Source organism: Panthera uncia (genome assembly GCF_023721935.1).
Source record: "Panthera uncia isolate 11264 chromosome D3 unlocalized genomic scaffold, Puncia_PCG_1.0 HiC_scaffold_8, whole genome shotgun sequence".
Classification (NCBI taxonomy): Eukaryota; Metazoa; Chordata; class Mammalia; order Carnivora; family Felidae; genus Panthera; species Panthera uncia.
The window spans coordinates 10584885-10608328 of record NW_026057586.1 but is presented as its reverse complement, the minus strand read 5'-3'; the positions used below and the strand labels follow the sequence as shown (position 1 = coordinate 10608328).

Genomic DNA, 23444 nt, shown 5'->3' with positions numbered 1-23444 from the left:
CCAAGGACTGGATCTGGGAATCTAAATAAAATGGGGGCTACTGTAATGTAAAGAGTTTCCTCACAGGCAAACAGAAATGTTCTGAACTTTGATTTGGGGGATGGTTGCACAACCTTGTGAATTACAAAAAAAAAAAAAGACTGAATCGTAGACTTCAAGTAGGAGAATTATGCACTGTTTGGAATATAAGTCAGTAAAGCTCTTATTAAAAGAACATCATTTGCTGCTTCTGATCTTTAACCATAATGTCTTCTTTAAAAAATTAAGAGTAAATATAAAAAGATGTACCAGAATTTTTTTTAATAGTGGCAGATTTAAACATTTTTTTAATGTTTATTTATTTTTGACAGAGAGAAAGAGACAGAGCATGAGCGGGGGAGGGGCAGAGAGAGAGGGAGACACAGAATCCAAAGCAGGCTCTAGGCTCCGAGCTGTCAGCACAGAGCCCGACGTGGGGCTCGAACTGAGCCACCCAGGCGCCCCTGTGCCAGAATTTTTTTTAACTCAATATTCCCAGAGTTTAGATTCCCAATTATTTTTTAGGGAAGAAGTCCAGAGAGTAAGCTTCAGATTAGTTTGAGTTATAAGGTAATATAATCCCCATTAATGTGGTTTTATTGTATTACCGTGTGTAAGAAAATAAAAATACAATTTTACGCAAATCCCTAAATTGTTTGTAGGTACTAACTAGAAGTTTTAACTGTATTCTAGAAACTCTGTGTAATATAAACATAGTATTTTGGACAATTCATTAAAGTGCTATTTTCCATGTTATTGATTAAATTTCCCTGAAATATACACATTCCAATAAAAGAGCAGTGAATGCATGGACGAAGTGTGGCTGCTTTAAAGAGGCATGTTTGATGCAAAATTTCATACCTCATAAAAACAGAACCAGACATAGAGATCAGCTACCCGGGTGCCTTGAACAGCACCCATATGAGACTCTGATGGAAATGCCTCTCTGGTAGCTAATGCTCTGAGATCTAGGTCTTAGAAATAGATGACTTTCAAAATATACTACATTTGGAGATGTATTATCCCAGATGAATCATACCAAAGACATGAATTTCACTTCCAGGTAAAACAATCAATTAAAAAAAAAGTTAAATTAGAAAAAAAATACACTGATTTATCCTATTAAATTTTTCTGGAAACGTTCATGAATATCACATACGAAAATGAGTCTGTTCTCTGCCCAAAAAAGAGTGTGTCTAATAACTGAAGAATCTCTTTCTTTCCCAAATGGATCTTTCTGTTCCATGTCACAGGATGTGTTGGACAGTCATCAACATATAAAACTATTTAATTTTCTTACAGTTCTGGTAGGATCTTACAATTCAGTTGCCCTGCCCAACTGTATCAAAGCAGTTAGATTTTTAATTGTATTAATGTTAAGAAAAGTTCTGTTTTGTCTTATTCCTCTGGGGGAAGAAAATGAACTCTTGGTGAAGCTCTGATATCTCCTTTGATACTATGTGTGCAAAGAAAATTGAAAAAAAAAATGAAAGAATATTGGCAAATACTCTTTGCCAGTGTGCATGTGGCAGATTGAGAAAAATAAACTGCTCATTTGTTAGCCTCTGCATGTCACAGAATGCAAGATTACTGAAGCAGGTGAAACTGATCATAAGGTCCACAATTCACAGTATGTTTGTAAGTCAGTTGTCAATATTAATGGCCAATGTGTTTTCTTTTTTTTAACCTCTCAGTATTCCCAACATCCAATAGGAAATGTCCAATGAATAATTAAATTAATAGTTTTATCCCTTGTTTATCTGTAATCCCTACATTTCAATTTTTTTTAATGTTTATTTATTTTTGTGAGAGAGATAGAGACAAAGAGACAGAGAGTGGGGTGGGGGCAGAGAGAGAAGGAGACACAGAATCCAAAGGAGACTCCAGGCTCTGAGCTGTCAGCACAGAGCCTGATGTAGGTAGGACTTGAACTCACAGACCGTGCGATCATGACCTGAGCAAAAGTCGAACCGACTGAGCCACCCAGGAGCCCTGTAATCCCTACATTTCATATTGAACAATTTATAGACTGGCTACTTTGGAGGGTGGAGAGCAGTGACCCGGGAAAAGGATGGGAGTACAATGAGGGCTCATATGAGTGCATGAGGGTAACAAAATGTTTTTCAAGTGACTATCAATTGCTGTAGATGGTATTATAAGCTCCACTGGGAGACATTAAACGTCTGTCTTTCTCCCCCTGGCATCCCATTATTGTTAATAAGTAAAAAGAAATGTAACAGTAAGCCACAGTGAAGGACAGAATTGAGGGTTAATACACAGATGATAAAAGACGATAAAGGAGAAGATGTCTTTCAAGAAAGGATATTTCTAAAGTTCAATGAAGAACAATACATTAGAATAGTAAGTCTGTGAGGTATAAATATATATTTTTAAGTATTTTTTTTTAATTCTACCTTAAGGATACTGCCATTTTTGCTGTGAAAGAAATTCCTGAAAAAAATCTCTCAATTGAAAAGCTGAGAAATACAATCCACTGTGGCAATAGGACCAGTCAGCTCCTTAGGTGGTCCCAAAGTAGGCAGCTTGCTCAGATATACAATGAGTACCTCGTTGCCTTCCTCCTGTAGCACATTCCTGTATAAACCAATTCCATTTCATTCTGGAGATCTTTGGGGAGCCACCCTTCTTATTCGACTGTTTCTCTAGCACTACCCAAGACTCTATGCATTCCTCAGGTTTCCAGATTATCTCTTTCAGTCCTAAGAGTAGTTTCAATTAATGATCGATAGCAATAATTATCTCTCAAATGGCTTGGGCCACACCACTGTGCCTGGACATACTCTGCTCTAAAATCCTAAAAATCTCTGCTGAGTGGTAACACTCACAGGCTTTTGTTATAAGCTCCAATCTTTGTGAGTACAAGTGGCACATACCCCTAAATCACTTTTGAGTGTGGATCAAAAGTTACTGCTGTTTGCAATTCAGATGCACCCTGTTTGCTATTCTGGCTGCAAAGCTTCTGGTAAAAAATGGAATTGATGTGGGAAACTTGCATTCTCAAACTTCTGAAAATTTCCAACCAAAACACTACCAAAAACTGGAATATGGAGAAGTAACTTGAACTTCTCCAAGACGGCAGAGAATGTTAGAACAGATATTCAAACTAAACGATGCAAAATGTGGAAAATTTGGCAATGTGTTTCTTAGAGCCCCGAGACAAGGCAAATTAAATGAAGCTCGAAGATGGGGGGCTGAAATTAAAGGAAGCACGTATCAGACCAACAAGGCATGGGTGCCCGATCTGGAAGAGAGCGTTCATTTGAAGGTACTTGGTATTCCTTGCCACAACATAACGCTAAAAGTGTTTTGGTTGTTTGTGTGGTTTTTGCCCTAATGGAAATTATAATTTGGCCCTATGCTGGCTGATCCTGCCTGGTGAAAATCACTTGAAATCCAACATACTTCACTGTTATTCTGATATAATTCCCATAGTTACCAATCACATATAAGCTAATAGATTTCATACCAATCTGACCCAGTGAGCTTATAAATGCAAATGACTACATTGAAGAAAATATTGTTTATTCATTCTAATTGGCTTTACATTGTTAGGTATAATTCTTCTTAATGATTAGTGCCCTCTCACTGCTTACAAAGTCCATACCTCTCCTCAATCCACCTATTCAACTCCTGCTTTCCTCATTTCAACATATTCCCTCAGTTTCTTCTTTAAATAGTAAATTAGTAACAATAAATGCAATAAATAATAAATGTACAAATAATGATAACCAGAAATCATAATTCCCCTCAGATTTTTATCCGATCGATGGAGTTTTGGAGCGGTAGAAGGTTTGGAGCTGACGGCCAAGAAAGAATTCTTAAAGACATCTTTGGTGCAAAAAGTGATTTTATTAAAGCAGAGGGACAGGACCCTTGGGCAGAAAGACTGCACTGGGGTTGTGAAGAGTGTCTGGTTATATACTGTGGAGTTGGGGAGGTGAAGGCACAAGGGAGGCCTCCAGAAGGACTTTGATGTGCTAATGAGGACTCCTAAGATACCTGAGGCCTTGCTATTGTCAAGCTAAGGTTTCTTCCTCTAGTAAGGCACTAACGGTAGGGGGTTCCTGGAGAAATGCTAATACTTTATACTTGCCTCCAGTGTTTGTCAATGGGCTGCAGGTGATAAGGAATTTTCATTTTACCTGCCATTTCCTTCTTGCCTTTGTTCCCCACATCACTATGGAGGGGGGAGGGTGATATTAGGGGTTCCAGGAAAATGAGTCTATAGATTTCTGGAGATTAGGCTATTGATCAGATTGCCTTTTTCTTATAATTGACTAAGACCTTTGTAAACTGACAAGACTCCTGTCTTGTATGGCTGTGATCTCTATCAGTTAACCATTTGTTTCCTTTCCTTTCCTTTGTTCTTGGGCAGCCAGGAGTGCCTGAGGAATATCACACATACCCCACTTAGGGGGAGGTGGGGTGGGTGCTAGCTTGTGGTTTGTCCTCAGCTTGCCTTGTGGTCCCTCATCAAGACCGTGAGAGCTTAGGGGCGCCTGGGAGGCTCAGTCGGTAAAGTGTCTGACTTCAGATCAGGTCATGATCTCGCAGTTTGTGAGTTCGAGCCCCGTGTCAAGCTCTGCGCTGACAGCTCAGAGCCTGGACCCTGCTTCGATTTCTGTGTCTCCCTTTGTCTCTGCCCCTCCCCCACTCGTGCACGTGAGTGCGAGCGGTCTCTCTCTCTCTCTCTCTGAATAAACATTTAAAAAATAAACAATAAAAAAGAAAAAAATTAAAAAGAGAGAAAAAGATCATGAGAACTTAAAGACAATGAGGGTAGTTCATTTTATATTCTGAGCCTTGCACGGTCTCGGACACATAAATGTTCCATAATTTTAATTGAATAAATACCCAAGTGAACAGATGCAAGCAGCTCAGTATTTTGGACTATGCCAATAGAGCATAGGGCAGAAGACTGAAGGAGACATTATGAAGTTTGAGATTCTTGCTACATTTAGCATTTAACATGAAGGGACCAACATTCAGTAAGCGTCTATTATGTCAGGCAAGCCAGCTAGTTTGCATAACTTTTCAACTTTTCATTTCTAAGCTATTTGAGAAGTATCATTTATCTTGCACCTATCACATTCAGTTCCAGATACTAATTGGAAACAATGCCGCTGTATATCCAATTATCTTAAATAATTCCTGTGAAATATTCAGTATACAGATGACAATGACTATGATTTAGTGTTATTTGCTGACATTGGATTATTTCCCTGAAGCGAGGCGATCGGTCATAGGCAGAGATCATCCTAGATACATGCTTTAATTTCTCTTTAAAGAAAGAAATACAACTTTCCCTTAACATCCTGGTTTCAGTATTACTGATTTGTTTTTTTCCTCACTGGAGGTCTGTCTTCTGTTTCATGTTCCCGATCAGCACTACTAGGCCAACAATTTAAATAGTGCACTACGTGGTTCAGTACAGATATTAAGGCCTCCTGACGCCACACATCACGTTGCTCTTGAACCGTTCACACGTTCATACAGTTCTGTCACTGCAGTGTTCGTGTGTAAGACAGTCTTCAAAAACTACAAAAGGTACATGAGCCGCTTACTCGTGCGCAGATGATGATTAAGTCACATTTGTCACTTAAGCATCCCTTCGTATCAATTTTGCCTTTATATCTTAGTGGCGATTTATAAACTTTGTAAAGGAAAGATGCATTTCCGTTAGTCAAAGGAGAGATGTGTGTGGCTTTCGCTTTAGTTATTTTGCTTGCTTTTTGCCTCATTAGGATTTTCGTTTCCGACGCAAAATCTATCATGAGATTACAAATGAACGTGACCAACTGGTACGTTCAGCCCTCTGTACTCTTTGTCTTTCAATTTCCAGTCCTTTTCTTCCCTTCCCTTCCCAAATTCCCCAGTGTTAAATTACTATGGGATCACTTTGCTTTAACATTGCCTCCACTTGGGGGATAAAGTTGAACTTCTTGAGCAAGATGTCAAATCAATATTATTGTCATAGTTTTCAAAATAAAAGCAACACTGAAATATAAATTTGAGTCTAGTAAAAGCAAGCTCTATTTTTGAAAAGAAAAAGTAGAGGCACTTCCTATGTCTTTCCATGATTTCCTAAAATACTGGTATCTATTTAACGACACGTTCTGTCTTTCTTTTTTCAGCCAATACATGCTTTATACACAACTTATCTTCCAAAAAATATTTCAAATTCAAATTCTTCGTTAACATTTCTATTTCTATTTGTTGTCCTCAAAAATGTAAACAATAAATATTAAGCAAAATATAGGATATTGCTAACATATTTCATAACAAACATTAACAATCTGTGCAGATATTTATTTCTTCCAACTCTGGGTTTAGCCTGAGTCTCTCCTTTTGGTGGATGCTATCCATGCCTGTTGATTTCCAGTAACAATTGGGTTTTTAATTTTTGGACATTCCACCTCTCCACTGCCAGGAAAGATGATATGGATGGATGTTATTCCAAAGAACTGTAAACTATCTTTTAAATCCAGAATGGTAAACACACATGGCTTCTCCACCTTTTGGCTAAGATCAAGTGCAGAATAGTAAACACAGTAACTACATAAGATCCCATTGTTTTCACCTTCAATGACATTATGGTCGCTAGTTTTCTTGGGTCCTTCATATTGTTGACTTCTCTGATTAACCAAAGTAGTGCCAGCACATCTTAAAGACTAAGAATCCAATGCTCTACAGACTGAGTTCTCCAGGCTTTGTGTCCCAAGTTAATAAGCAAGCAGTCAAAGGACAGGCTTCTCCACTTATTTTATGGGATGGAAAAGGCATAGCCTAATCTGTTACCATGTTTTCAGACATAAATTTGGGGACTAATCGGAAGCTGCTGCTGCTTAAAATTACTTCTAAATTTACACCCCCCCTTAATAATTCAATAAAGTATTATTTTACATAACTAATAAAAACCAAATTATATATGTATATTTTCCAACTTTACTATAATTGTTTTTCCTAATATTTCAAGTAATGAGGCTTTTGGAATTAATTAAAATCATTTTGGTTACATTCATCAGGTATTTATTGGGTATAAAACATGGCCAGTGCTAATCTAGATATAAGGTAAGACCTTAAATGTATGAAGCGTAAATGTCAAAAAAATCCCTATGGCTTGGAAGCAGGCAGAGGAATAGGACATAAATGAATATAATCTTTAATAAAGACTAACTGAAAGGCAGCGACACACCCACTTTCAGAAAGCAGGGATATATCATCTTTGCACAGTCTGAAAAAAAGGACAAATGTATATATGATTCAGTTATTTTTGAAATGTTAAGATTTTTAGAAATTCTCTTTCGTAATTCAACTTGGCAACACTTAACCTCAGAAAGAAGAAAACATTTCTGTGAGAAGGAAAATTATCAAGCATCATAGAATTAGCTTCCATATGTCTCCAGTCTCCCAGACTGACTTCTTACTATAATGACCATTATCTAAAGGCATGTCTCTATTTTGCATCTATCTCTATGTGTTTCCATATTTTAGGTCTATCCCTAAACTTATGTTTATATCTGTATCTATGTATATAAAGATTTACTTATTGTTTGTTTTCTTAATTAAAATGTAATTTGCTGTGGTTGGCTTTAGATACCCGATGCCTAAAAACTGTCCCTAGCATCAGGTAAATACACAATAAATGGATGAGATACTAACATGAAGTGATGTCGAATCTTTCTTCACTCATGTCATTAATGTGGGTTCTTCAACCAAAAGTAGTAAGTACGGCCTGCTCATCTTTGAAATATTTAAATATTTCAATTAAATATTTAAATATTAAATATTTCAATTAAACATTTAAATATTAAATATTTCAATGTATTCATTCCATAAATAGATACTTAGTAAAGATTTATTTCGATGATTTAAACTTATGCTATATATAGCCCCAAAATAAAAATTGTTATCTAAAGGGGCGCCTGGGTGGTTCAGTCGGTTAAGTGTCCTACTTCATCTCAGGTCACGATCTCACAGTCTGCGAGTTCGAGCCCTGCATCAGGCTCTGTGCTGACAGCTCAGAGTCTGGAGAATGCTTTGGTTCTGTGTCTCCCTCCCTCTCTGCCCCTCCCCTGCTCATGCTCTGTTCTCTCTGTCTCAAAAATAAATAAAAACATTAAAAAAATTGTTATCACAAGATGACTACAATACCAAATAGCAAAGAGATGTCTATCCTTTTATAAACAGCAATAATGTCACATGCTTTCACAAACCCCTTCACAATGGATATCCCACCTAACATGAAAATGAGGGGCTGATAAAACTTGCTTACAAATTTCAAGGAATTTCAAAGTAAAAATAGGTAATACCATGCCATTTTTAAGGAACATTTGTGTCTGTTTTTCTCCATTTGTTTGTTTTTAAAGATTTGCGGCTCCAGCTTCGTTCAGAAGTGTGTTCGGAAAGATACAACCAGGTATTAGAGCACATTTCAGGCTTTCTAGGATGAAAATGCATGGGTCATATACGAGAAGAAAAAAGGTATGCTCTATTTATCTTACATCCGTCTCACACAAATTACAAGCCACATATGGTCCACGTCTGTTCTCATTGTGCCTTGTTTAGTACAATTAGTTAAAGGAAATTTCAAGACGGAAGCTAATTTTAAGGTCAAGGACACATTAGAAAAAAAACACGCTTTTATCTGAAGAAGATAGCATCTCATTGGGGGATTCAGGACTGTGAAAAATGATCTCTTAAAGATAATATTTTTGTATGCAGGCTTGAAAGGACTTCTGACTTTTTTAGGAATTTCAAAGATTCCTGGCATTTAGCAGATAGAAGGTAGTTTTGTTTGAAGTTAAAGCTAAGAAATATTTTGGTACTTTCACCAATTTTGCAACATAAAGGTCTGTGTCTATTTGTGCTATTGAGATTGATAGTCTCTGAATCCATAACTCTGTTCCAAGCACAGGACATGAAATGCTGGACTGTGTATACATTTCTCGAGCTTTATAAAAGATTAATATGATTCTTTTGTATACGTTTTTAATTTTTGTTTAATGTTTATTTGTTCTGCAAGGACAGAGAGAGAGAGAGAGAGAGAGAGAGCGCTCAAGTAGGGAAGGGGCAGAGAGAGAGGGAGACACAGAATCCGAAGCAGACTCCAGACTCCAACATGGCAGCACAGAGCCCGATGTGGGGCTCAAACTCACGGACCACGAGATCATGACATGAGCCGAAGTCAGACGCTTAACCAAATGAGCCACCCAGGTGCCCCTAATTCTTTTTTATTCAACATGCAGCATGGACTTGCTTTAAATATTACACGATTAAGTTGCCTTGAAACTTATTGCTGGTAGGTGTGCTTGGAATGGTAATTGTTAAGTGTTGTATCCACATACTTTTGATAACAACTTCTACACCCTCAAAAAGGCCCTCGTTTCAATGACAATCGTATATTCACTTATGGCAAGTTCATCTAGCAATAACTAGTCGATGTGAGTTGGGCAATAATTAAGTCTACAGAGGGAGCAGAGTGGCGGTATAGTCGTTGTAGACATTCAGAGGTGGAATTTATCAAGGACCAAATATTATATTTTTACATGCAATTTCCCTAACTAGTTATTAGAAATAGGCAACAGAAAACAGAACATGCATGCCCGACTCAAATGATTATGTATCTGTTCTTTTTTTATGTGATTTTCTGTTCTAATTTGCTTTTGCTTTGCTGGCATGAAGTTGTCCATACTATTACCTTATATTATTACTATTATACTATTACCTTCTGTAATTTTGTAAGTTCCATTGTGATGTCACCTCTTTTATTCCCGATTTTAGGAATTTGAGTGTTCTCCTTTGTTTTCTTGCACAATCTCAGGATGGCCAATTTGTTGATTTTTACAAAGGTTTGACTTTTTATTTATTTCTATTGCTTCTCTTGTTTTATTTCCCTTATTTCTCCTTGAATCCTTATTAGTTTCTTCCGTCTGTCTCTTTTGAGTTTAGTTTGTTCTTCTTTTTCTATTTTTTTTAAATTAGAAGGTTGGTTATTGATTTGAGACCTTTCTCCTTTTTTTAATATAATGTTTATGAGCCATAAATTCCTTTCGAGGAAAGGAATTCTCTCTATGCCATATGTTTTAGTATGTTGCATTTTCCTTTCCATTTGCTTCAAAATATTTTCTTATTTTCCTTATGATTTCTTCTTTGGTCCCTTAGTTATTTAGATGTGCACTTAATTTCTGCATACATGTGAATTTGCTAAATATCATTTTGTTAGTAGTTTCTCATGTATTTCCATTCTTCTCAGAGGACATATTTTGCAAAATTCAACACTTTTAAATTTATTTATGCTACTTTTAAGTTCTAGCATTTGTCTATGTTACAGAATGTTCAATGGGCACTTGTGAAGAAAAGAGTTTTGCTGCTTTGAGTGTGGTGAATTCCATAGGTGTCTTACACCTTATTGGTTTATAGTGTTAAGACTTTCTTTTACCTTTTTAATCTTCTGCCTCATTGTCTTATTCATCGTTGGAAATGGTCGTATGATGTCACCAGTGGTAACTGTTGAATTGTATATTTCTTTCTTCAGTTCTGTCAGTTTCTGCTTCCTGCATTTTGGGACTCCGTTTCTAGGTTCATGTTTGTTTATAATTGTAGCTTCTTGACGATTGACATATTTATAATTATGAAATACCCTTCTTTATCTCTAGTAAATGTTTTAAGGTCTATCTGGCAGCGTTGGTGGAAAAATGGAAACACAATCTTCAATCACGCTTGATTGACATGAAGTCTGCCAAAGAGGGCTGGGTGAATGAGGAAAGTGGGCAGCCTGCCCTCACAAGGTAAATGTAGTCTCATGCTGAATGCTGGGAGGGGAATGTAATCCGATCTTCTTGGCTTCCTGCCCCAAATAGAGCACTGAGGTAGAACTCGAGAAGGACAATGAAACTCCTTACTCTGCTATTCTGGAAATTCTTCCCTGCCCCCTACCCCACTCTAGAGAAGTTTTATGTTCACAGCGAAATTGAGTAGAAAGCACTGAGAACTTCCATCTACTGCTTGCCCCATACACCCGCAGCCTCCTGCAACATCAACAGCTTCCACCAAGAGTGGTACGTTTGCCACAAATTGAATGTACATTGACATCATTATCATCTGAAGTCCATAGTTTACATTGGGGTTCATTCAGTGTTGCATATTCTGTGGGTGTGGGCAAAGGTATAAAGACATGTATGATAATATCATACAGAGTAGTTTCACTGCCCTAAAAATCCTCTAGAGTTCATCTATTCACCCTTAACACCTGCCAATCACTGATCTTTTTCTGTCTCCATCATTTTGTCTTTTCTAGAATTGATGAGGGAGTGTGGGGCAAGCGGAGGGCAATGTACAGACTAGCACACACACCACCCCCCAGGTGGAATATGTGTGATATTCCTTGGATACTCCTGGCTACCCAAGAATAAAGGAAAGGGTTTTAAGTGCTTGCCACGGTGATGTGGGAAACTAAAACAAATGAAAATTAAATCCCCCTACTGCCTACAGCCCATTGGCAAGTCCTTGAAACAGGCAGAGTGACCCCGCTCTAAGAGCTCAGCTGCCTCAATGATGACATTTTGCTAGGGGCAAAAGAGAATCTTAGCTTAATATTATCCTGATCCCTCAAAGATCCTGTAAGTCTACTTCCTTTATCTCAGCTGCCCCAAAACATGTGCTGGCAATCGTACTCCAAGCTTATAGCCCCCTGATATACACCCTAAGGGTCTCATGACTGAGGTTTTACTAAATGGTAATAAATGGCGTTTTCCTAACCTAGTCCCTCAAGGTCCTGGAAACCTTGCTTCCAAAATTCCTTGGACACTTACTCTATCCCCAACCCCGTCCCAACCTGAGGGTATATAATCAGTTACCTGTCACCATGACCCCACTGTAGCTCTTTCTGCCCACAGGTCCTGTCCCCGTGCTTAAATAAAATCACTTATTTGCACCAAAGACATCTTCAAGAATTCATTCTTGGCCATCAGCTCTGAACCCTCCACCATCACTCCAAAACTTCATCAGAATGTAGATACAGTTGGAATCATACAGTATGTTGCATTTTCAGACTGGTTTCTTTCACTTAGTGCTATGCATTTAAGCTTCCTTCCTGTCTTCTCGTGGCTCCAAAGTTTAATTCCTGTATTGTACCATTTTTAACTTTGTTTATAACATGAAAAAGAGAATTATTCTAAAGGTGCCTTATCAGTGAAGATACATTTTATGGGATATGGTTTTGCGGTCCGGAAGAAAAATTCTGTTACCTTAACAAGATTTTCTAACAATTAATTATCCTTATGCTTCGAACTATTAGAAGCCTCAGACTTTTAATGGATCACCTATACTGACTCCATGTCATTCAGTCATGTTTTTGCAGATAATTTCAGTAAATTCCTCTCTCATTAACGCTGAAGTTATTTCCTGGTTGAGTTAAGCACACAGGGAATCGGTAACACTTTTTAAATACTGAAGTCATTCAGTACTATAGAGAGACTGTAAGTTGTAAATGTTTTTAAAGTAATTATACAGATATATAAATATATAAAATCTATTACACACTAATGCAGTTCATTACATACATTGCTGTGATTTTAATAATGACCTTGATTGCTAACACACTGAATTTTATTACCAGAAGGAAGAAATAGCAGTACATCAACTGCTTAAAATAAAGCAAATATATACTAGTTACTTATTAATGAACTACATAGTTTTCATAAGGCTAAATACTATTGTCTATCAAAAATCATTTTTTTCAATCTACTCTATTTCTGCTAATGCATGTTTTAACATCAAATAGTAAGTGTGCATCATAACTGTCTTGAAAGACCATTAATAAACCTCAGGTATGACGGTAAAATTAAAAGTTAAAATTACTACTTCTCTACCTTTTGTTACCAAGAACATTCAGAAAATACTTGATTGCTAAAAAAAGCTTGCATGGCATTAAATATCTTTCCTATGATAAAGTTTAAAAGCACTACCAATTAAACATAACCTATGTAATTAATACCTATTAAATTAATGGTAATTGGGCATGCTTTTTATTTTGTATTCCTTAAATTTGAACTTGGAGTAATTAATTTTAAGTCCCCCTGAGAAAATAATAACAATCTCGGGGGTCAAATAATAAATGAGCCTCGGTGGCTACACCATATTATAAGATTATTCTACCACAGGCTTATTTTTCTTGTGTTATTATAATAAAGACTAGTCTGTTACATGCTAAAAAACTACACTGACAACCAGAAGACAAATTATTCTATATTCTTTGAAGTTCTTTACCAAGTGTTTTGTTTTGTTTTAGCTATGTTGCATAGCTTTTCCAATGTTGTATAGCTTACTCTTTGAACACCCAAAAATATCTTTGTGAATTTTCATACCAATGAAAAAGAGATAGTCATGAAATTTCAATTATACGCATTGGGGTGATTTAGTATTTGAGTTTCCATTTATTGCTAAAAGCGTCTTCACAAATATATAAATAACCCCTTCTTAGAATGTACTTTCAAGTGAGCCTTCAGAAGAGGAATAATGGCCTTGATTTTCCTACTTCATACAGCAGCAGGCAGGGGTATGCAAGGATAAGCAGTCAGTGTCACCTTCCGTCTAGGGAGGCACAGAAGAGTGGAAGAGACAGACATGTGAACAGTTAGGGCAATGAAATGACTGAAGTCGGACAGTCCTAGCTACAAAACACCAATACAAAATAAGAAGCCCTTCATTATTACAAAAGAAGTAAGTGGCAGCACGAGATTGGAAGTTATATTTGAGTAGTTTTGATAAATGAGTAGAACTTTTCCAGGAAGGTAGCCACTTTAAAAGGGGACTGCAAAATGCATGTTCTCAATCAAAGCTTGAAGTCATGTAGCTTTCAACCACCTGCTACCACCACATCCTATCATCATAATCCCCTGTATAACATTTAGTGTCATCTCATGTGTTTTCATTGCTTTATGTTCACTCAAGTAACTGTACCTAGCGCACTAGGTTAATAATATTCAGTAAGCGAATACTAATAGAGATGCCCTCAATGTTTGCAGACAGCCCTTGTTCGCTTTGGGCCAGCATGCCTTCAGATTATATGCTTAGATAGAGAGGATTTAGGGAGTTGACATAAAATTACGCATGTAATCATATTTATCTATCTATCTATCTATCTATCTATCTATCTATCTATATATGTTTATACATTCAAAGTAAATGGACCGACAGATGCCAATAAGCAAAACGTTATCCTTGCAATATCAAGTATGAAGCATGAATATTCCTATTAGATATTTCCTTCTATCTCTCACTTAAAAAAATACTCAAAGTGGATTACTTTCTTGGGTATGCTCCCTGATATTTTTGCGCTTCTTTTCTCAAGAGGATCTAGATCTTACGTACATTTAGAATAAAATTCCAGCTGATCTGCTATGATATCCTGGCCACCTGTTGCCGGCCAGTGTCGTCTCTAAAGGGTTCCTGTGTCCATGTTGATGGGATGGTGAATTGACTCTCATTGGTCAGTGCCATTGCCAAAACAACTGTCAATATTTTCAGTATCTCTCCTGGCTCTAATGGGAATTAAACCATGTAATACTGCTACTCATTTGTTTCATTTCAAATGTGAACAATTGAGTTTACCCACTCTTACAGCAACTACATCGTCCAATCATTTTAACAAAGTAACTCAGAGTATATTCTTTAAATAAAAACCAAAATCTTGGGGTATTTAGTTTTGTCTCTTTGTTATAGTTTAATTTACGAGGGAAGTATTGAGAAATATAGAGTCAACATTTTTCAGAAATGGAAAAACTCATTGGGTTATAATTAAAGCCATAGTATTTAGTCATAAAAATATATATATTCATAATATTATATTCAGGTATGCATACTAATTAGAATATATGTATGTATATTCTGATCAGAAAATATATCAGAAATATATATTAATCAGAAATATATATATGTTAAACACATTGGTAGAAGTTAACATGATTTTTATTTTAATTTATTTTTTTCTTTAAGCAATAATGGCTTAAAATTCCATTCGCATTTTCTACTCTTGTAAAAAAAAATAATTGTTCATTTTATTTTTGACAGAGAGAAACAGAGTGTGAACTGGGGAGGGGTAGAGAGAGAGGGAGGCACAGAATCTGAAGCAGGCTCCAGGATCTGAGCTGTCAGCACAGAGCCTGACACAGGGTTTGAATCAAAAACCTTAAGATCATGACCTAAGCCATAGTCAGATGCTTAACTGACTGAACCACCCAGGTGCCCCCACATTTTCTACTCACAAATGTAAGGGGCTTGTCTTACTTTTACATACATTGATAACAAAAACTTGTTTTTTTTTCTTTTTTTCACATATTACATGAATCAGTATACGACCTATTAAAAATTGACAACTATACACACATTTGTATATTGTGTAAAGTTTGATGTATATTCATCAAACTTTGTTTTATATGAACTCAAGCATAAAGTCTACTTCATATTAACTTCTAGATTGTAAAATTATGACTATATATGTTATCCAATATGTTTAAATAGTATTTAGAATTATAATAAAGTGCTATTCATGAATAGAAATCAAATGTGCACTCTATGTATGCTTGTATGTATGTTTGTATGTATGAATTTGTTTATTTATTGTACCTGAGCTTAAAAGAAAAAATAAATAAATTTTTCTCTCTGTATTTTAAAGACATTTCAAAGTTCCCAAGAAAAATGACAACAGCCAAATTAGCTTAACCAGTAACTTGACATTTATCTATTTAAAATATCAAAAAAATGTCATTTAGTGTTTCTCAAAAAAATATGTTCTGAACTGTACTTTTGAAGCCATTAATTTATATATATATATCAGTAAATAACTTTCTCAAAGAAAATTACTTTGGGTTTATTTGAAAACAATGTGTGTCCTACAAAGTACTCCATTCTTTCCTACTAAGGGCAATTACATCAATGTAAGTAAGGTCTTTGTTGCTTAAGAATTCAAATACTTTAGCTATTTAGTCAGTCCATGTGATCACAATTTCCATGTCATGAAGTCCATTAGTCACCGGGAATTATAACAGTAAATTTTCTAAATTACAAATACTGGACAAAAACACAGTCAAGAAAATAAAACTATAGGAGCACCTCACAGGCTCAGTCAGTGGAATATGACTCTTGATCTCAAGGTCTTGAGTTCAAGCCCCACACTGGATGGGTGTAGAGTTTACTTAACAAACTTAATTAATTAAAAAAAAAAAGGAGATGATAACAGACTTGATTATTCAAATTTCTCTCCATACCATCAGAATTAATTTCCTCACTTCCATATCTTTAAGAGTCCTACTCTTCTCTGTTGATCCAAACCCCTTCAACTCATCAACTCTTCAATACTAGCATAAAACAGGATCTTTATCAGTAAATTTCCTAGGACACTGCTTTCCAGAAGGACTTTTAGAATAGTAGTTGTGTATTTCTAGCATTTCTCACATGCTATGAATTCTGAAAGTGAGATAGATGATTTTCAATAGAAGTCAACCCCAGGATGATTCAAATGTTGGAATTAGCAGACAGAATCTTAGAGATATTTACTCTTTAAATACACAGGTAAACAAAAAATATGGTTGGGGATGGGGAATTTCAACAGAGTAATAGGGGAAAAAAAGAAGAAATTAACATTCTAAAACTGATATTTACAATATATAAACTAAAATTCATCGAAAGGACTTAAGATCAGACAAATAATGCCAAAAGGTAGGCTTAGTGAACTTGGATATGGACCATTGGCCATCATGGGATTTTCAGAAAAGGAAGAAAAATAGAAAATTAAAAAGAAAAATGAGAAAAGCCTCAGAGAACATTGGGACACAACCAATAGAGGTCCAGAAAAGAGATAAGGGGCCAAAATGTTTTTTGAAAAATCATTGACTAAAAAGTTCCCAAATTTGGGGCACCTGGATGGCTCAGTCAGTTGAGTGTCTGACTCTTGATCTCACCTCAGGTCATGATCTCATGGTTCGTGAAATCGAGCCCCACATTGGCCTCCACACTGACTGCATGGAGCCTGCTTGGGATTCTCTCTCTCTCTCTCTCTCTCTCTCTCTCTCTCTCTCTCTCTCTCTCCCCCTCTTTCCCCTCTTTCCCCCTCTTTCCCTCCCTTCCTCCCCTGTTGGTGATGGATCTCTCTCTCTCTGTCTCAAAATAAATAAACATTAAAAAAATCAGAAGCCTTTAAAAATTTTCCCCAATTTTTTTTGACCTACCTAAAAAAAACGTAACAAAACTACCTAAACTACCTAACAAAAGTTCAAGAAAGATATATAGAAAGAATGTATGCTTAGACATCAAATCATGAAATTACTAAAAATCAAAAATAAAAGGAAAATATCAAAATAAGCATGAGATAAAATGATTGATCACATACAGTAAAATCATGTTGTAAACCACCTGATTTCTCATCAGAAATAAAGAAGACCAGGGACACCTGGGTGGCTGTCGGTTAAGCGACTGACTCTTGATGTTGGCTCAGGTCATGATCTCACGGGTTGTGAGTTCGAGCCCCACATCAGGCTCTGCACTGACAGCGCAGATCCTGCTAGAGATTCTCTCTCCCTCTTTCTCTGCTCCTCCCTCACTTGTGAGTGTGCTTGCTCTCCCTCTGTCTCTCTCTCTCAAAATAAATAAATAAACTTTAAAAAAAGAGAAAGAAAGAAGACCAGAAGACAGTGGAACAATATCTGTCAAGTTCTGAAAAGAAAACAAACATTATCAGAAAGAAATATTTTTCAAAAGTAAGGCAAAATGCAATTTTAAGATAAAAATTGAGAGACTTTCTCACCAGAAGACCTATTCTTCAAGAAACAATAAAAGAATTTATTGAGTCTGTGCAGATTGATAGCATGTGCAACTCAGATTTGTAGCAAGGAATAAAGAGCATCAGAAATGGCAAACATGGGGGAAAACATTTTTTTTAATATTTTGGTAAATATTTATGCTACCTCTTAATTTATTTAAATGATATATTATTGTTTAAAGAAAATACTATAGCTATGTCTTAATAGTTATAGATTTTTGTATATATGCACATTATGTTACGTATGTGCACACATAGGGTGGGAAGGTATTTATTCTCTTTTGAATTTCTTCTACTTTATATAAAATATTAGAAACTTTAAGTGGACTGTGATAAGTTAAGAAGGCATAATATACCCCAAGAACAATCACTACACAATTAAAATTAATTAAAAAAGTTAATGCAAATAGTCATACCTAAAAAGTCAACAGAAAATTTAAACACAGTGCTACAATTAATTCAAATAGTAAAGTATTTTTTTAATGTTTATATTTTTTTTGAGAGAGATATAACTCACAAGCAGGGGAAGGACAAAGAGAGGGAGACAAAGAATCTGGAGCAGGCTCTAGTTAATATCTCAGAACCCGATGCAGGGCTCAAACCCAACGACTGTGAGATCATGACCTGAGCCAAAGTCAGACATTTAACTGAACCATCCAGGCACCCCTCGAATAGTAAAGTTCTAAACATTCTTTGCCCCAGCAGAGACCTCCAGTCCATTGGGCCTATCAATTACTCATGCCCATCTCCTTTCTACTGTCTTTCCACATTCCTCCCTTTCCAGCTAGGATTCCAAAGCTTCTGAAATTAATCATTCCTTTGCACACATCTTCAACTCCCTTGTTCCTCTCTCTATCTCTGTTACATTTACCTTGAAAGTTACCTCCACTTACTCAATGTCTGTATTTGAGCAGTTCAAAGTGAAATGCTAACCATTCTACCTTATCTCACTATGAATTTATCACCAGAATTTCTCAGCATGGGTGATCAAGCCTACTAATTTTCTCTAGTCAAAACACTCTCCATCACAGGCTCTTCCTTTTATATTCACAGACGATGTCCTTGATTTATTTCACTAGGGAAAGAGAAGCAACCAAAGGGAATGGCTCATCCTGCCAATGGTTCATCTTAATGGTTCATTAAATCTCCCACTCTGCCTGAGACCCATATACTTTGTCTTTCCTCTTGTTAAAGTGGAATAACTGTCCTGAATATATAAGGCCAAGTACAGCACTTTGGCGATGGATTTCAATTATTATCTAGATGAAAAACTTACTCCAGAAATGAGCCACCATTTTTCCTTTATCATTTGTTAGCACATTCACATCAGCATATAAAGATACTATATCTCAATATTATATAATAACCCTCCTCTGACCAGATATCTCCCTCATATACTGTCCCAGTGCTCTGCTCTATGTAAGTATGTCTTGATGGTGTTGCTTTTATTCTTGGTGCACATCATACCCCATTTTTCTCCTGAATAGGCTCCAATCAGGTTTGCCTTCTCCCACCATTGGCCTCCCCCACAACTCCACCGTATCCAAATGGGAAATTTTCTGTCTTTGTATCATTTACTCTCTTAGCCGAATTGGATGGAGGTAGAATCTCTCCATTTTTTAAATGTACACATTTTTTTTTCACTTGACTCCTCCCTCTCACTTCTCTCTGATGACTCACATTCCTTGCTAGATTCTCCTTTATAGTAAATTTATTTCTCAATGTAAATACCAGTACCTGAGGACTGCTTAGATCACATATAGTACAGTACACTAATAATATACACCAATTAAATTAACAAGTAGTCAATATTATGAACTTCACCAAAACCCAGCTGAAATTGAAATTATACTAATTTATTTGAGGTCTCAGGATTTTTATTTAAATATAATATTGCACTTCTTTTAGTAGGATGCAGAGAGAATGAACAAAAGTCTTTAAGACGGAAGGACTAAACTCTTTCAAAATTCTTACAGATTATTAAAAAAAGTAATAATTTTATCATTGGTACGATTCTGGAAAGAAAACAAGTACAACATGAAACATTTTAAATAAACTATATAAAGATTGCACCTGTGTGTATGTGTGTGTCAATTTTTCTGGGTGCAATAAATAGCCATGTGGATTTATATGTATTTTGTAGTCAGAAAAAAAAGGGAGAAGGAGCTTATTTAATTATAGGAGCAAATTCATAATAACTCCTCATAACTCATTAATATATCTTTTATATCTTTGAAATACCAGTAAAATAGAAAGGAAATTGGATTTTATAATTTACATGTTTTACAATGAATATCAGACAACTCCATTTACCTTTTCATTTACTTATTTATTTATTTTAAAAATTTAAATCCAAGTTAGTTAACATATAGTGTAATAATAAGTTCAGATATAAAGGTTAATGATTCATCACTAACATATAACACCCAGGGCTCATCCCAACAAGTTTCCTCCTTAATGCCCCTCACCCCTTTAGCCCTTCCCCCTACCCAACACCTCTCCAGAAACCCCCGGTTTGTTCTCTGTTTTTAAGAGTCTTTTATAGTTTGCTTCCATTTTTATATTATTTTTTTTTCTTCCCTTCCCTTATGTGCATCTGTTTTGTTTCTTAAATTCCACACGAGTGAAATCATATGGTACTTGTCTTTTCCTCAGTAACTTATTTCGCTTGGCAAAATATACTCTAGTTCCATCCATGTTGTTGCAAATGGCAAGATTTCACTCTTTTTTGATTGCTGGGTAATATTCCATTGTGTATGTGTGTATGTATGTATGTACCACCTCTTTATCCATTCATCAGTCGATGGACATTTGGGCTCTTTCCATACTTTGGCTATTGTTGACAGTACTGCTATAAACATTGGGGTGCATGTGCCCCTTTGAAACAGCACCCCTGTATCCCCTGGATAAATGCCTAGGAGTGCAATTGCTAGGTCATAATTTTTTGGAAAACCTCCATACTGTTTTCTAGAGTGGCTGTACCAGTTTGCATTCCCACCAGCAGGGAAAAAAGGTTCCTCTTTCTCCACATCCTCGCCAACATCTGTGGTTGCCTGAGTTATTAATTTTAGCCATTCTGACTGGCGTGAGGTGGTATCTCATGGTGGTTTTGATTTGTCTTTCCCTGATGAGTGATGTTGAGCATCTTTTCATGTTTCTGTTTGCCATCTAGATGTCTTCTTTGGAAAAGTATCTATTCATGTCTCCTGCCCAATCCTTCACTGAGTTATTTGTTTTTTGGGTGTCGAGTTTGATAAGTTCTTCATAGATTTTGGATACTAATAACCCTTTCTCTGATATGTCATTTGAAAATATCTTTTGCATTCTATCCCATTTAAATTGTATATGTTACTTCATATCATAATACCTTTAATTTTTTTTTAATATTTATTTATTTTTAAATGTTTGAGAGATAGAGAGAGTGCGAGCTGGGGAGAGGCAGAGAGGAGGACAGAGGATTCGAAGCGGGCTCTGTGCGGACAGTGAGGCTCGAAGAGAGCAGGACTCTGTTCTGTGGGGCTCGAACTCACGAACCGTGAGATCATGACCTGAGCCAAAGTTGAATACTTAAACGACTGAGCCACCCACCGGATAGGTTGGATCATGGGTCCCCTTGCGTTGGTAGCAGCTTCAGAGCAGAGTATGAACTGCAGTGGCCAGAGTCATGGCGGGACAGGTGTTTAGAAAATTTCTTCTCCTGTTTGATAGTTTTAGTTGAAAGGAGTGCAGCTAAAACTGTAACCAAAGGAAGCATTATGCTTCCAGAAAATTCTCAAGGAAAACTATTAGAAGCGACAGTGGTGGCTGTTGGATCGGGCTCTGAAGGAAGGGGTGGAGAAATTCAACGTGTTAGCATGAAAGAGCTTACATGAAAGTTGAGATAAAGTTCTCCCAGAATATGGAAGCACCAAGTTAGTTCTAGATGCCAAGGATTATTTGTTATTTAGACATGGTGACATTCTTGGGGCACCTGGGTATCTCAGTTGGTTAAGCATCCAAATTAGGCTCAGGTCATGATCTCGTGGTTCATGAGTTCGAATGCTGCATCAGGCTCTGTGCTAACAGCTCAGAGCCTAGAGCCTACTTCAGATTCTGTGTCTCCCACTCTCTCTCTCCCTGCTCATACTCTGTATCTCTCTTTCTCTCTCTCAAAAAAAATAATTTTTTTCAAAGAGGTAACTTTTATTTCTCCCCTTAATTTTTTTTTTTTTTTTAATTTTCTTCTCAGTCTCAGGTCACATTGTCAATAGATGGTCAAACTCTTTATAAGGGAGGCATTTTTTTTTTCCAATGTCATTTTATCCAAACACCTTCTTTAAATATATGGCAATATTTTAACTGAAAATCCCCCCTTCTCATATGAGGTGAGCAATGTCTAATAGAAAACAAACTCACTATAGTTGCTCATATTTTTCTACAGAATGAAAGAAATTGGCAATTACATTAAAAAGCACGTGAGGGATCACCTGAGTTGGCCAGTTGGTTAAGGGATCAACTCTTGATTTCGGCTCAGGTCAGGATCTCATGGTTGGCAAGTTCCAGCCCCTCATTGGGCTCTATGCTGATGGTGCAGAGCCTGCTTGGGGCTGGCTCTCTTTCTCTTTCTCTTTCTCTCTCTCTCTCTCTCTCTCTCTCTCTCTCCCCCTCTCTTTCTGCCCCTTCAGAGCTCTCTCTCTCTCAAAATAAATACATAAACTTAAAAAAAAGTGAGAAAAATACAATTTCAGAAGGTAGAGACTAGGGTATTTGTTCCTATTTCTTGCAATGAAGCTATCCCTGACATATCACTGACAGTCAATTTCAGCATGTACTGTCCTGAAGTCTACAAGCTGGACCGAAGACAGAAGGAAAAATAAAACTATGCGGTATAATTGTTAACTGCTGGGAATCAGTAAAAGGAACTTACTGAACATACTGTTTCAGAATGGAAACACAGGGAATGTGACAAAGGTAGGTAGGTGTGTATGTGTGTGCATGTGTGTTTTGTTTTGAGAGAGAGAGAGAGAGAGAGAGAGAGAGAGAGAGATGGAGCAAGAACAGAGGAAGGGCAGAGAGAGAGAGGGAGAGAGAGAATCTAAACTACACTCTGAACTGTCAGCATGGAGCCTGATGCAGGGCTGGATTTCACAAACCTGAGATCATGACCTGAGTCCAAATCAAGAGTTGGACACTTAACCAATGGAGCCACCCGGGTGCCCCAAAGGTAGGCAGGTTTGTAAGCAAAGCTTAAGGGACAGCTCATTCACTAGGGTTAAAGATCTGCCCTTTTGAACAGTTGTTTATTGTAGAACTTGGGAGATTTACAGTAGAATTTTTAACACTGAAGAGCAGAGTTGTCACAGATTTCTGAAATATAGTTTAAAATTCACAGCAAACATTTAAAACTGAGAGGAGTCTCTGAACCACTAAGACACAGTGATTCCTTCTAAATTCAAGTATAGTGCATTCAAGCTTTTTAGGGTACCCACCATGTGACAGGCACTGGGCTTGGTGTTAATAATGCAAGGATGAATGAATTTAGTCCTTGCTCTCACAAAGCCCTTTCCAAAGGAAAGAAATTCAGGTCAGATAAGATCTCAGTATGTTT

The 23444-nt window shown here is 36.6% G+C and overlaps 1 pseudogene; it reads left to right on the top strand.

Moving 5' to 3' along the window:
- Window positions 1-21521: 21521 nt before the first annotated feature.
- On the top strand, window positions 21522-21835 carry LOC125914796 (10 kDa heat shock protein, mitochondrial-like; annotated as a pseudogene).
- Window positions 21836-23444: the final 1609 nt, after the last annotated feature.